The sequence below is a fragment of the Euprymna scolopes genome, chromosome 46 (assembly GCF_053919585.1).
Source record: "Euprymna scolopes isolate OS-2025 chromosome 46, ASM5391958v1, whole genome shotgun sequence".
Taxonomy (NCBI): Eukaryota; Metazoa; Mollusca; class Cephalopoda; order Sepiida; family Sepiolidae; genus Euprymna; species Euprymna scolopes.
This window is the reverse complement of record NC_136527.1, coordinates 209722518-209738891: the sequence shown is the minus strand read 5'-3', so window position 1 is coordinate 209738891 and position 16374 is coordinate 209722518. Positions and strand designations below refer to the sequence as shown.

The 16374-nt window shown below is 33.8% G+C and overlaps 1 non-coding gene across 1 annotated transcript; it reads left to right on the top strand.

Annotated features, from left to right (window-relative positions):
- The first annotated feature begins 15687 nt into the window (after positions 1-15687).
- Positions 15688-15845, top strand: LOC145271628 (U1 spliceosomal RNA). The gene has a single exon (XR_013866032.1). It is a non-coding gene; the product is annotated as a U1 spliceosomal RNA (small nuclear RNA).
- Positions 15846-16374: the final 529 nt, after the last annotated feature.

Here is a 16374-nt window from a genome sequence, read left to right as displayed (position 1 = left end):
ACTTGCTCGATTCTGATAATGGTCTTTAATTTTCATAAGCTTGGGGTTACAGGAACTTATTATGTACTGACCTATGCTGACGATTGTGGCTCTGTGTTGATGATTGACTTCCGAGAGCCCCATACCTCCTTCTCGCCTGGGTAGGTACAAACGAGGCATGCACTGATTTCGATAAATAACTCGGTACAAGGTTAGCATTTTCCTTGTCTTTGTGTCAAGCCAATTTATGTCTTTCTGAGGCCAGTCAATAATGCCAAAACTATATGTTAGTACTGGCATGGCAAGTTGGTTAATTGCCGTAATTTTGTTCTTGTTTATGATTTCAGTTTTGCAGATTTTTCTTACCCAGCGTAAATATTCTTGGCTTAGTTTCTCTCTCATCTTTGAATGCTGGATGGACTCATTTTCATCAATGCCGAGGTATTTGTATGTTTCCTGTTCATCCAGTTCTCTGATTACACTATTTTCATCGTGTTGTATATTTTCAGTAGATACCTTCTTGCCAGCTTTCAGAGTACACATAGCACACTTATCCATTTTGATGTCATTAGAAAAAGTGTGGACAATTTTCAGTAGATTATCTAAATCCTTATCCGAGCTAGCATAAAGCTTAAGATCATCCATGAAAAATAAATGGTTTATTAACTTGGAGGATTCTCTTTGGCGGCTGTAGCTTAGATTATAAGCACCTTGGTAGTTCTTTAGAAGCTTACTTAGAGGATCAATTGACAGGCAAAATAGTAGAGGAGATAAACTGTCTCCTTGGAAGATACCTTTTTTTATTCTTATATTTGGGATGGATATCCTTCCCCCGTTATGGTTTAAGGTAATGGATGTTTGCCACTCCTTCATTTGGGCAGCTAAAATTTCTCGTATGGTCGGGTGGATTTTATATAATTCAAGGCATTTTAGTATCCACGAATGGGGTACACTATCAAATGCTTTCTGATAATCTATCCATGCCATATTTAGATTTCTTTTTCTTTTCCTGCAATCTTCCAAAATGGTCTTATTAATGAGCAATTGATCTTTGGTGCCCAGGCAGTTTTTCCTACATCCTGTTTGTTCCTCCTCAAGATAATCACCGGATGAAAGATGGTCATACATGCTGTCAGCTATTAATCCAGTGAACAGCTTGTAAGTCGTGGTTAGGCAGCATATTGGGCGATATTTGCTAGGGTTTTTGGTTTCTGTGCTTTTAACTATTAAGCTTGTATCGCCTTTTAATAGCCATGATGGTGTCGCTTCATAAGCTTTCAACATTCTGGTGAAACATCTGCTATAATGATCATGCAATGCTGTTAGCTGTTTTAACCAGAAGTTAGATATGTTGTCGATGCCAGGTTTCTTGTGATTTGAAGCTTGTGCTAGCTTTGATCTTATCTTATCTGGCGTTATTTCTGGCTCTGGCATTTCTCTTTTATTTCTCCAGTGTGAGTTCTCATATGTGTCACTAAATGTGACTTTTGAGAACAAGCATATCCACACACTTCACAAGAATGTGGTTTTTCTCCAGTGTGAGTTCTCATATGTGTCACTAAATGTGATTTTCTAGAACAAGCATATCCACACACTTCACAAGAATGTGGCTTTTCCCCAGTGTGAGTTCTCATATGTGTCACTAATGCTGATTTTTGAGAACAAGAATACTCACACACTTCACAAGAATGTGGTTTTTCGCCAGTGTGAGTTCTCATATGTGCAACTAAATATGATTTTATAGAACAAGCATAGCCACACACTTCACAAGAATGTGTTTTTCCCCCTGTGTGAGTTCTCATATGTGTCACTAAATCTGATTTTCTAGAACAAGCATATCCACACACTTCACAAGAATGTGGCTTTTCCCCAGTGTGAGTTCTCATATGTGTCACTAATGCTGATTTTACAGAACAAGAATATCCACACATTTCACAAGAATGTGGTTTTTCGCCAGTGTGAGTTCTCATATGTTTCACTAAAGAATATTTTTGAGAACAACAATACCCACACACTTCACAAGAATGTGGTTTTTCGCCAGTGTGAGTTCTCATATGTATCACTAAATCTGATTTTCTAGAACAAGAATATCCACACACTTCACAAGAATATGGCTTTTCCCCAGTGTGAGTCCTCATATGAGTCACTAAATCTGATTTTCTAGAGAAAGAATATCCACACACTTCACAAGAATGTGGCTTTTCTCTTTTGCTTTCTCCAGTGTGAGTTCTCATATGTCTCACTAAAGAATATTTTACAGAACAAGAATATCCACACACTTCACAAGAATGTGGCCTTTTCTCACTGTGTACTTGCATGTTTTACTAAACTTTATCCTGGTTCAATATTATGTATTCTGTTATGAATATTACAGAATTTCACTTGAGCATTATTTCGAAAATATTCTCCTTCAAAAGAATAAAATATTTAATGGAATCGAATATTGTACAATCTTGTCTTTTCAAATACCGCATACTTTTCTGTGATTAGTGATTATCTTGTTTATAGCTTTTCATTCGTTTGAACATTAAGCACATATACCGCATATGTGAATATTATCTTCAATGTGTGTGTGATTTTCTACACTGTTTCCAATAATTATTTTGAATAGTAGTATTCGCATACATATATGTGTTGTCTTTTATCTCAATAATTTTCTATAGTAAAACATACTGATCAATGAAAATGTAATAATATATAATGATATATATATATACATATTCGCATACATATATGTGTTGTCTTTCATATCAATAATTTTCTATAACAATCATCAAACAGGAACATCTGTAAATAAAAGAAATAAATGAATTTCAATATTTTAGTATCATCGTTTATATATTGTTTTTTTATCAAATCTTGTTTACTCAAACCTTAATATGATACACAGAAGAAAATAATCGGATGTTTTATAATTTGACACAGAAAGAGTTGATACAGGTGTTTTTAACATATACTTTAGAAACAGTTACACTTAGAATTCTATTTGATATTCATCATAGTGAAAAAATAAGAAACATTGATATATATATATATATATATATATATATATATTGATATGCAAATATATATATATTGATATGCAAATATATATATATATATTGATATGCATATATATATATATATTGATATACATATATATATTGATATACATATATATATATATTGATATTGATATATATATATAGATATATATAGAGAGAGATATTGATATGTATATAGATACAAAGAAATCCCTTCCCATAATTCCCTTGCTATCTTTCTGTCTCTTTCCTGTACGACTCCTCCTTCAATACTAGTTAGGTTTGAAAAGCATATTGTCCAGTTTTGAATTGTAAAAGTTTATGTAAAATATATTTTGTAAAATAAAATAGTTATGCTTCATATATATATTACAATTGTGTAGCGTGTCGTTTTTCTTGTGTCTGCAATAAATGCCTTCATTGAAACAACAAAGCAGTCCGGAAAATGAAGAAGGAAAATTCCAGTCAGAACGTCACCAAGGGTGAAGAGGTCAAGACGTTTCCTGGGAGAAGAAGGAGCCACACAGCACATCCAACATCTCAGGTATGATTTTCTTGTTACAAAGTTCCTAAAGACTGGCCCATCTTTACATCTTCCCGAGATCACTTTAAGAGATTTAATATAACACGTCAGTCATTCATACACCTCAGTGACCGGCTGATAGTGGTATAAGAGGAGCATATCGGTTGCAGCTTCTTACAATAATTTTTAATAAACAAAACGTTTGTTACGTTGTTGGGAGATTATAGTCTACATGTTGTTAACTATTCTGTACTTTCACGTAACAAATTAATAAACAAAACATATGTTTGTTACGTTGTTGGGAATTAGAGTTTATATATTGTTAACTATTCTGTACTTTCACATACACATTTAATAAACAATTAAAACGTCAAAGTGAAAATGCGTTGGATTTTTTATTGCCATAATATAACAAACGTATTTAATAAATTATTCGGTTGAATGTTAAATGCATATTTTTAAAAGTCAAAGTGAAAATGCGCTGGATTTTTTTGTCATCATACAACAAATGTATTTAAAAAATTATTTGGTTGAATGTTAAATGCACATTTAAAAGTCAAAGTGAAAATTTGTTGGGTTTTTTATTGTCATCATACAACAACTGTATTTAAAAAATTATTCAGTTGAATGTTAAATGCACATTTAAAAGTCAAAGTAAAACTTTGTTATGCTGTGGATTTTATATACGTATTCAAAAGTTTTACTTTGGAAAAAATGATGCTATTTAGAAATGAAAAATGCATTCAAAGCTCGGACTTGTGATTATTTGTCGGACTAGAGAGAATTTTTTATTTGCACATGCAAGTCAAAATTTGAACATTAAACATTCTTTAGAACTTACAATGGCAATTCGAGTGCGTGATGCTGAAATTCGGTCATATTTTAAATTCGGTTGTATTTGAACAAAAAAGTCGTTGCTGTTATAAGAACTTTCAATACAATTCAGTTGACTTGTACAGAAAAAGTCATCGTTTTTAAATGAGAAATTTAAAAAGAAATTTGGTTGCATTTGCTAAAAAATTGTCGCTCTTAAATGAAGTAATTAAAACAGTGATTTCTGATTGGACTAGGAAGTGCTACTAGCAGGGATATCTTAGTTGCCTAGGAAGAAAGACTAGCAGAAATATATGAGTGGGATAGGAAGCGAGACCAGCAGGCATATCTTAGTCAGCATGGAAGCAATACTAGCAGGGATATCTGAGTAGGCTAGGAAGCAAGACTATCGGGATTACTTGAGTGAGCTATGAAGTGAAAGTGTAGCGATATATGAGTGGGCTATGAAGTGAAAGTGTAGCGATATATGAGTGGGCTATGAAGTGAAAGTGTAGCGATATATGAATGGGCTATGAAGTGAAAGTGTAGCGATATATGAGTGGGCTAGGAAGTGAAAGTGTAGCGATATATGAATTGGCTAGGAAGTGAAAGTGTAGCGATATATGAGTGGGCTAGGAAGTGAAAGTGTAGCGATATATGAGTGGGCTATGAAGTGAAAGTGTAGCGATATATGAGTGGGCTATGAAGTGAAAGTGTAGCGATATATGAATTGGCTAGGAAGTGAAAGAGTAGCGATATATGAATTGGCTAGGAAGTGAAAGTGTAGCGATATATGAGTGGGCTAGGAAGTGAAAGTGTAGCGATATATGAGTGGGCTAGGAAGTGAAAGTGTAGCGATATATGAGTGGGCTAGGAAGTGAAAGTGTAGCGATATATGAGTGGGCTAGGAAGTGAAAGTGTAGCGATATATGAGTGGGATAGGAAGTGAAAGTGTAGCGATATATGAGTGGGCTAGGAAGTGAAAGTGTAGCGATATATGAGTGGGCTAGGAAGTGAAAGTGTAGCGATATATGAGTGGGCTAGGAAGTGAAAGTGTAGCGATATATGAGTGGGCTAGGAAGTGAAAGTGTAGCGATATATGAGTGGGCTAGAAAGTGAAAGTGTAGCGATATATGAGTGGGCTAGGAAGTGAAAGTGTAGCGATATATGAGTGGGCTAGGAAGTGAAAGTGTAGCGATATATGAGTGGGCTAGGAAGTGAAAGTGTAGCGATATATGAGTGGGCTAGGAAGTGAAAGTGTAGCGATATATGAGTGGGCTAGGAAGTGAAAGTGTAGCGATATATGAGTGGGCTAGGAAGTGAAAGTGTAGCGATATATGACTGGGCTAGGAAGTGAAAGTGTAGCGATATAGGAGTGGGCTATGAAGTGAAAGTGTAGCGATATATGAATGGGCTATGAAGTGAAAGTGTAGCGATATATGAGTGGGCTATGAAGTGAAAGTGTAGCGATATATGAGTGGGCTAGGAAGTGAAAGTGTAGCGATATATGAGTGGGCTAGGAAGTGAAAGTGTAGCGATATAGGAGTGGGCTAGGAAGTGAAAGTGTAGCGATATATGAGTGGGCTAGGAAGTGAAAGTAGCATGGTTGTAGGTTTATGAGCTGATCTTTAAGGATCATAGGGGAATGTGGTTTGATGTGATTTGCATATCAATAAGGTTAGACACTGGAATGAGGGAATATAAGGCCGGCAGTCAAGATGGCGGCTGTTGAGTTCTGGAGAAGAGAAATGAACATGATGGAACTTAGAATGTCATCTGAATGCTGATAAGTTTCCAGTTTTTTTATTGGAATCATGTGGCATTTTTCCACTGTAGAGCATCAGTTATCTTAGGTTTGCCACAATGGATTGTTGTTACTTGTGCCGTAGGTAACACAAAAAGTATAACCTTGTCGGTCTGCTAATGTTAGAAAAGATTTCATCTCCACTGATCACAACTTCGGAATGATTATCCACACCTTCAGTCTGATCATGTGACTTTTTATACCCAAGTTATCCAATCAAATGAGTCGGACTTAATGGCTAGCTCAAGCATAAAAAGAATCAACATTGCCATAAACTTTTTCTTTGCTTAAGCTCTTCCAGACAGTCACAGATAAATATCGTCCATCACTTTTTCAGACAAGTAAATTATTTGGTTGAATGTTAAATGCGCATTTAAATGTCAATGTGAAAATTATCTTAAGGATCAGGGTGAGGGAATATAAGGCCGGCAGTCAAGATGGCGGCTGTTGAGTTCTGGAGAACAGAAAGGAACATGATGGAACTTAGAATGTCATCTGAATGTTGATAAGATTCCAGTTTTTTTTTTTATGTCGTATTTTGAAAATATAATAATAAAAAAATGCACATTTAAAAGTCAAAGTGAATGCAGATAAGATTCCATTGTTTTAGAATTATGTCGTATTTTGTCCACTATAGAGCATCAGTTATTTTAAGTCTGCCACAAGGGATTGTTGCGACTTGTGCCGTAGGTAACACAAAAAATATAACCTCATTGGTCTGGTGATGTTAGAAAACATTTAATTTCCACTAATCACAACTTCGGAATGATTAACCACACCTTCAGTCCGATCATGTGACTTATTATACCCAAGTTATCCAATCGAATGAGTCGAACGTAATGGCTACCTCAAGCATAAAAAGATCAACATTGCCATAAACATTGTCTTTACAGATAAATGTCGTCCATCACTTTTTCAGACAAGAAAATTATTTGGTTGAATGTTAAATGCACATTTAAAAGTCAAAGTGAAAATTCGTCATGCTGTGGATTTTATATACGTATTCAAAAGCTGGAGTTTGAAAAAAATGATGCTATTGAGAAATGAAAAATGCATTCAAAGCTCGGACTTGTGATTATTTGTCGGACTAGAGAGAATTTTTTATTTGCACATGCAAGTCAAAATTTGAAAAGTAAATATTCTATAGAACTTACAATGGCAATTCGAGTGCTTGATGCTGAAATTCGGTTATATTTTAAATTTGGTTGTATTTGAACAAAAAAGTCGTTGCTGTTAAAAGAACTTTCAATGCAATTCAGTTGACTTGTACGGAAAAAGTCATCGTTTTTAAATGAGAAATTTAAAAAGAAATTTGGTTGTATCTGCTGAAAAAAGTTATCGCTCTGAAATGAAGTAATTAAAAATTCGTTTTAAAATGAAGAATTTTGGAAATGTGATTCAGTTTTGTCGTATTAAGGAGGAGTCGTCACGTATCTAGCTGCGTCTAGCCAAGTACCCTGGGCTAGGAAGCACGAATAGCAGGGATATTTGTGTGGACTAGGAAACAGAAAAAGTAGGGCTATCTGAATGGGCTGGGAAGCGTTACTAACAGGGATATCTGAATGAGTTAGGAAGCGAGGCTAGCAAGGATTTCTGACTTGTCTAGGAAGCAAGACTAGCAGGCATATGTGATTGGGCTAGGAAGTGAAACTAGCAGGGATATCTGAGTTGGCTATGAAGCAAGATTAACAGGAATATCTGAGTGGGCGAGGAAGTGGGACTAGCAGGGATATTTTATTGGCTAGGAAGCGAAACTAGCCTGGTTCTAGGTTTGTGAGGTGAACTGTAAGGATCAGGGGGGAATGCGGTTTAATGTGATTTGCATATCAATGAGACTAGACACTGGAATGAGAGACTATAAGGCCAGCAGTCAAGATGGCGGCAGTTGAGATCTAGAAAACAGGAATGAAAATGATGGAACTTACAATGTCATCTCAATGCTGATAAGATTCCAATTTTTTTATTAGAATTATGTGGTATTTTTCCACTTAGTATGATAAGAAGTGAGACTAGCGGGGATATCTGAGTGGGTTAGTCAGCTGGACTAGTAGGGATACTCTATGCAGTTTAATTAACCGTTTTAACGTAAGTAACACGCCGACATTAACCGAGTAGAAGAACTGTTTAATATTTTACAAAAATTCTGTTTGCATTTGGTGAGAGACGGCAGAGCCACAACACCCCCCGCCCTTCAACCGCCTCCTGCCAAATGTATATAAAAAAGAACGAAAAACAAACCGGTAGTCTCCTACTCCGTTAAAAAAACAAAACAAACGGTGATCATAAAGTGACTGCATTTCTTCATATCTTGGAAACTACTTGTTTCCTGGAATTTAAAAAGTTAGTGGTAATTTTAAAGGATTTTCCAAGGGTGGAAAGAAAGTCTTCCCCCCCCCTCCACACCCCTGAAAAAAAAATTACGTTAAATTAATATAGGAAAGTGATCACCGACTTTTTTTAAAACTAATATTTCTTTATATCTTGGAAACTATTCGTTTGCCGTAATTTTAACCGCTAATTTCGTTTTTGAACATTAATTTCGTTTTCAGCGACCCCGAAAACCTATATGAGTGGTAATTTTAAATGAATTTTCGAGGGTGGAGTAATTCTTCATATTTACCGGAAGATGTTTTTTTATTTTTTAATCAGAGATTCGGTACTTGTACAGTTTAACCAAGACATTAAAAAAATGAAAATATCGAAAAATGTTTAAATTGTATGGATCCGTTATGGAACGAAGTTCTCAAAAAAAAATAAATAAAAATAATTAACTTAATTTCATCCAGTAGTGTTTTTTTAATTTTTTACAGGGGAAAAAAACAATTTATGATACCGACTAAAAGGTGCGATGTTTAGGAAGAAAAGCTAGTATTAAAGATGGTGGGGGGGATGCTAGCGCTTTAACTAGAGTTATCTCCCCGTGGCGTGTTCAATAAATTTCACAGCGGCTGACTTCAACGCGCTCTCATAAAAACGTGTTTTTCTGCTGTAAAAAAAAAAAAAAAACAAAAAAAAAAAAAAAAAAACTACTCGATCAAATTAAGTGACATTTTTTTTTCGGAGATCTTCAGTCCAAAACGGATACGTACAGTATAACCTTCTTTTCAATATTTTAATTTTTTAATGTCTGATTAAACTGTACAAGTACCGGAGATTCATATATTTTCATTCAAGTTTGTTATAAAGCATAGCGGAATCAATATTTTTATTGGATTGCACAAAAAAAAAAAAACCATTTTAAATTTTTAAGATTTTGTATAAAAATGTCCGAATTGTTTTCCTATAAAGTTTAAATTATATTTGTCAATTCTTAAACTTTTTGTGGTATTTCTATTGTAAATTTATATTTCGTATTCATTAAAAAAAAATTCTGAGGTGCAAAAAATAAACTGCTTTTCTGTTTCAGATTATTTTAAAACATATTCAAAGGGATTTTTTTAAGCGTCAAAATAACTTACTTTTCATATTGGATTGCAATAAAAAATACATTATTTCAATATTTAAAATTACTTTTAAGTTTTTAAATGATATTAAAAAAAAAGAAACTTACCTTTCATTCAGGGAATTAAATACGAGAAAATTGTCGTTTTTTTTTTTTTTCTTTCGTGTTCAAAACAGAAAATTTGTTTGTTATGATTTCTTTAGTAAATTGGTACAACTTTTGTTTTGTGTGTCCAATTCATTAAGAAATAAAATATATGAAAATATAAAAGAATCAAAATTAAAAGATGAAAAACACGATTTAAACGTGAAATTATTTAAAGAGAAAATCAACTGCTCAAGAACAAAGAACTTAAGGTCATCGTAATAACACGGTGAAAGCATTATTTTGTTCCTTGTGTAAAAATGTCTGAATTGTTTTCCTATAAAGTTTAGATTTGGCAATTCTTAAACGTTTTGGGGTATTTCTATTGTAAATTTATATTTCGTATTCAATTCATTAAAAAAAAAAATGAAGCTTTAAAAGTCAGGTTTATTTTTTTAGATAAAACATTTCACTATTATTTTGATTAGTCGAATTACTGTTAACGTCCGAAATGAGAACAGTATTCCGAATAATAATCCAAATAATGTTCATATTAAAAATTGTAAAACTAAATATTTCACATAAACAAATCCAATAAGAGGAAGGAATTGCACAAACAGTGAAGTCAGTCAAATGACAAAAATAGATTTGGTCCAAGAATTTATACTATGACGTCATGATTACGTAATGGGTCTTGCAACTTATTGTTATCAAACTCGATTCGGTTAAACTAATTATTCCAGACTTCAACCTGCTTATTAGTCTGCTTGTTTAAAAAAAAAAAAATCAGCATTAAAAGAACAATAATTAAAGTGTAGTACCTGTTTCTAATTTGTTTGCTCATTTCAACCATGTTTTGCGTTATCATCATTGTAGCTAGTTCAAGAGAGGCTTTATTTGTCATAGGTTGTGCTATCCTCCCATGCATTAACACCTTTTTTGAGAAAGAAGTTGTTTAATGTTGTTGTAAAATGATGCACCGGCTCCCGGGTGTGAATATGGTAACGAATAAAAAAGGACACAAATCAATACTTTACAATTTACTGATCGCTGTGTGACTTGTTCAAATGCTTTTTTATTTACCTTATATATAGTTTCAGGGGGAGGTAACACTTCTGGGAGTAATGTCGCTTTAATTGCAAACATTGGTCACCGGATACACAAGAAGAGAGATCAGATCCTCCCTGATCTTGAACACGATAAACACTACACATTGTCTCTCCGTAAATACGTTAATAAACTTTCCTTCGTTGATATAAAACTACATTACATATTAATCCCTTTATTTCCTTCACGGAATACAGTTTCTTGATTATCCCTATATTATCGCAACCACAAGATTTTTCTAAAGATTAAATTGAATAAAGTTTATTTTTACAAAAATCTTTATACATTAATCTAGTGGATAAAATAATTACACATAAAAATTATTTGGATTTGTTTTTGAAAGAGCATTAGCAAATTAACAGAAATGCTTAAAGCAGTTGTTATTTTTTCCGTATTACATTAAAAATAATAAACGATATTAAATGGGCGCTTTTTTAATACAAGGTCATTGTGCAGAGGGAGACAACTCCATTTCAATAAGAAATTCGTTCATTTTTTCATCTCATAATTTAGGACGCTACTACTAATGATATTTTTTTATTAAGTCTAAACATTAAAAAAAAAAGGCCGCAATGATTTTTTTAATCAAGTACGTCCAAGGATGGAATACTGTTGCCATATCTGGACAGGAGCTGCTAAAAACAGCCTATCCTGCCTTGACAGAGTACAAAATAGACTTGGGGGATGCCCTTTTATCTACCCTGCAACCTCTCTCCCACAGAAGAGACGTTGCGAGCCTATCTTTGTTTCATCGTTATTTCCATGGCACGTGCTCGTCTGAACTCCAATCTATGGTCCTCCCTCGCCAATCTTTCACGAAAAACGCCCGTCTAGCTGAATCAACTGCAAAAATTTTCCCCCACTCTATATCTGTGCCTTAATCAAAACGTGGATTCCATGAACAAAGCTTCTTTCTTATAACTGCACGCCTGTGGAACTCTGTACAGTCTGCCTGCTTCCCACCGGACTACAACTTGGATGTCTTCAAGTCCAACGTTAACAAATTCCTAATGAACCGCCCCCTTAAGTAAACACTTCATCAAATCTCAACACTAACATAATGTACTTGCAATAACCCTTATCACTGAGTGGCTTCCGGGCCTGGATAAGTGGTGATCACTGTGTAAAAAAAAAATCCTTTGACACGGTAAGTTTGGGAAAAGGAGTAAAAATTAAAGAAAAAACTAGAAAACTAGGCAAAATACTATTAAAAAGCCACCGAATATATGTCATCTTATGTCATGGTAACATATATTGAGCGAGTTTCCAACAATATTTTGCATAGTTTTCATTTTTAACTTCTTTTCCCAAAAGACGCAATCTTTAACTTTCCAATACATCGTCAACAATGTATGTTTTTCGAGCTGAATAAACATGTTACATTAAATAAAAAAACTAAAAACATATCCAGTTAGGTAGGAAAGTAATTTATCTTGCTTTTGATAACATTTATTTGTTATCTATTTGTTTTTGACGACTTTTTCGAATGTATGTGTACAGTAATACAAACCTATCATTGTGAGGTTCTATAAAAAAAGAATAGTCTTTAAGCTTAAAACCCAAAAAACGAAAACATTACAAAACATTTTTTACTACTTTTTAAAATTAACAAATAAATGTCTGGTAAAATTTGTTGCGAATAGCAACGATAGCTGAAGAGGAAATTGTGATTTTAACAAACAACTGTTTTTAGTCACGTGCAAGCGACTCTACAAGTCACTCCGTCGGTCGGTCTGTCTGTAACACTTTTGTGCTTGGCCTTTTTGGTTAAGATATAGGTTTATAGTTAATAGATGCTGTTCTTATCTTTTTAAGCTTTTCTTGGCCTTTTGGCCAAGACCAAAGTGTAGTTTGTTCATTTTCCCTATTGTATTTTTTCTTGTGAATAAAAAAATTAATATCTCAAAGTGTAGTATCTGTTCTTACTACATGCTGTACTAATGTTTGTAACTTTGTGATATAAAGTGGGAGATCACTTTTCTGTATTAATTTAATGTAAAATGATCACCCACTTTACAACCAGTCAGTCTCAAAGCAATTCAAGCCATTCCCCAGATCATTCAAGTTGTTTTTGAAGTAATTTTTCCCCAGATCATTCAAGTTGTTTTGAAGTTATTTTTTAAGCATTCAAGTTATTCTTAAGGTCATTCAATTCATCCTTAAGTTCATTAAAGTTATTTACTTTTTATTTATTTAAGTCATTTCAGCCCATTTTTCGGTCATTTTGGTTTATTTTTAAGCGTTTCATGTCAATCCTACATTCACGCATTCATTCATTACACGAGAGCACACGACTAATGGACATCAGCCTTATTTTTAAAGCTGTGGCGACTTTTTTTCTGTAACAAATCTTCCCATGACAGTTATTAATTAATTTAAAAAAGTAGTAAAAAAACCCGTAGTCGGAAAAATTCCATTTATTTTGTAATGTTTTCATTCTTTAGGTATTAAGTTTAAAGACTATTTTTTATAGAACCTCACCATAATATTTACGTTTTAATAAAAAATATAGTTGAAAAAAAAAAGCTAGAAAAAGTTGCCACAACTTTCTTTTTCAAATGTTTTCATCAAAAAATCAATGACCTTGTATAAAAAAGCGCCCATTTACATTAATTATCAGCGTGGTTCGCCTAAAAAAGGAACTATGCTATATTATCGATATCTCATAGGATATTGCCTTAAAAACTTCAATTTATATTAATTAAAAACTATTTCATGAGATCAACAGAAATGCTTCAAGCAGTTGGTGTTTATTTTTTTCTAACATTAAAAATAATAAATGATGGTAAAACTTGCGGTAAATGCGCACTTTTACGGTTCTTGTAAAATGAAAAAGAGAATTTAAATTTTGTTTCGTGTTAAATTCAAATCATTTTTACATTACGTCCAACTCATCGTTCACATTCGACATGTCAACTGTATAGGTTTTCGGGTATGCTGAAAAGGTTGTGGGCGTTTAATCTGAAAGCCGTTCTTAACATGGGAAGGTTAGGGGTGTCTATTCCGAATGTCGTTCTTAACATGGGACGTTTGGAATGGTTATTTGTTGTACGTTTACCCGAAAACAGTAGTAACAGAAATGCTTCATGACGTTGTTTTTATTACATTAAAAATAATAAATGATATTAATATGTCTTTTTTCATATTACATTAAAAAATAATAAATGATATTAATATGTGTCTTTTTTTCGTTATTACATAAAATGGAGTTAATATGTGTCTTTTTTCGTTATTACATTAAATAGAGTTAATATGTGTCTTTTTTCGTTATTACATAAAATGGAGTTAATATGTGTCTTTTTTTCGTTATTACATTAATAGGAGTTAATATGTGTCTTTTTTCGTTATTACATAAAATGGAGTTAATATGTGTCTTTTTTCGTTATTACATAAAATGGAGTTAATATGTGTCTTTTTCGTTATTACATAAAATGGAGTTAATATGTGTCTTTTTTTCGTTATTACATAAAATGGAGTTAATATGTGTCTTTTTTCGTTATTATATAAAATGGAGTTAATATGTGTCTTTTTTCGTTATTGCATTAAATGGAGTTAATATGTGTCTTTTTTCGTTATTACATAAAATGGAGTTAATATGTGTCTTTTTTCGTTATTATATAAAATGGAGTTGTCTTCCTCTGCATAAACGATATTAATATGTGTGCACACAGTTCACATACCTGTTTTCCTTCTGTCGTCACAAATATTACTTTTAAAAACACATTTTATATCATTCACATTAATTATCAGCGTGGGTCGCCTAAAATAACTGTACAACCAAAGCAAGGAAGTGCCCCCCCCCTGACGACGACGTGCGCTAGACTCGACTACACTTGTTTAGAGGCTGCCTTTCTATCTGTCGGAACAATTACGCAGCCTTACAGTAAAGATTGACTTAAGTAACTTTAATTTATATTAATCAAAAACTATTTCATGATATTAACGTATATATTAAAAAAAAGAAATAGAATTTATTGGCATTTTTAAATGCCGCTCAGGTAAGGTTAGACAACTCTTCAGATCGTAATTTTTAATTTCTCTTTGTTTCAACCTACTTCGATATAATTAAACAAAGACAAAACTGTTTGATTTGATTCAATAAAAATGTGGTTGTTTTTTGGTTTTGTGATTTGGTTTGAATTCTACAAGTTTTTATTCGTTTGGATTGGTTCTCATTGAAAAGATTATGAATTTATGTTGTTAATATGTTAACGACCTTGACATTGAAATATAAGTTTCTTTAAGAATTAAGGTATTTTGTGAAAATGTTTGTAAGTTTAAATGATAGTAATATTTTTGTTATGAATTTTGTTATTGGTGAATAAAATGTTGTGATATATTAATATTGGTGAGAATTATATGGAACACATTTAGTATTTTATTGATTACTGTCAGTGGTGAGTGAATGTATGATATAAAAACACTAGTGGACGCTGGACGGCCTTAAAATTTCATAATCACCTGGTGTAAGTCAGGCCTGGGCTCTTCGGGGCCTTGGCAATAAGTGTCAAGCAAAGACCAGCAAGACGGGCAACCCTTCATACCAATTGTAACTATCCAGCTCCTCTACTCCCCGGGGAGCTGGTCCCCATTTCCCCTTCACTCCTCACTTTAAAATAAAAATCGACCTTGTGCCTAATTTGCTCGGTGGAGGAGCAAATAAATACTTCATACTCACCTGACGTAAGTCAGGCCCGGGCCCTTTGGGGCCTAGGCAACAAGTGTCAAGCAAAGACCATATGTGGGAGCAACCCCACATATAAGACCTTGGTCAATGTAGGGGCAACCCTTCATACCAATTGTCACTATCCAGCTCCCCTACTCCCCGGGGAATTGGTCCCGATTTCCCCTTCACTCCTCACATTAAAAATCGGCCTTGTGCCTGATTTGCTCGGTGAGGGAGCAAATAAATACCCTTACCTTACGTAGGGGTAACGGTGATCATAAAGGTCGTTCCCCCAGAGTGAGGCCCATCCATTGCGGTTGGGTTGACCTTTGCGATCGTCTCAAATGTGGACGACTCGAACGTGCTATTTCTAAGTGTGGGGTCTGCGTACGCGCTCACCCCAATAATATAATCAAAATCAGAAATTCTACCCTACGTCTCATTCGAAGCAGAAAACTACTTTAATTCCCAGCTACCTCCCGTCCGTGTGTCTTCATCTCTCACAAACGAGTGTAAGGACGTCCTTGTTTCTGTTTTCTCAATCGGCCGTCTCTATACACGCCACAAATAGGTCAATTCTCTCGACCAGTTTATCATCCACTTCAATTGCAACGTTCTGATATAATCTAATCTGCATGTATACATTACCAACGTTTGCTCTGAACATATTAATCTCGTAAGCGTAAGAAATCCGCCGAGCTGTCGCCTTCAACAACTGAAAGTGTCTTCTTTCGATATTGATTGATGAATGAAAACCTCTGGAAAACTACTGCAGAATTAGTGTGTCTATTGATTGAATCCCACCCATCACCTCGAAAATTGGTCATCCAAACAAAGTTGAATGATGTGCACACTGCACAGGTATTTTTTGTTACCAAAATTATGAAAATGATTAAATATCTTTTATTGGTACTTGTACAGTTTAATCAACAC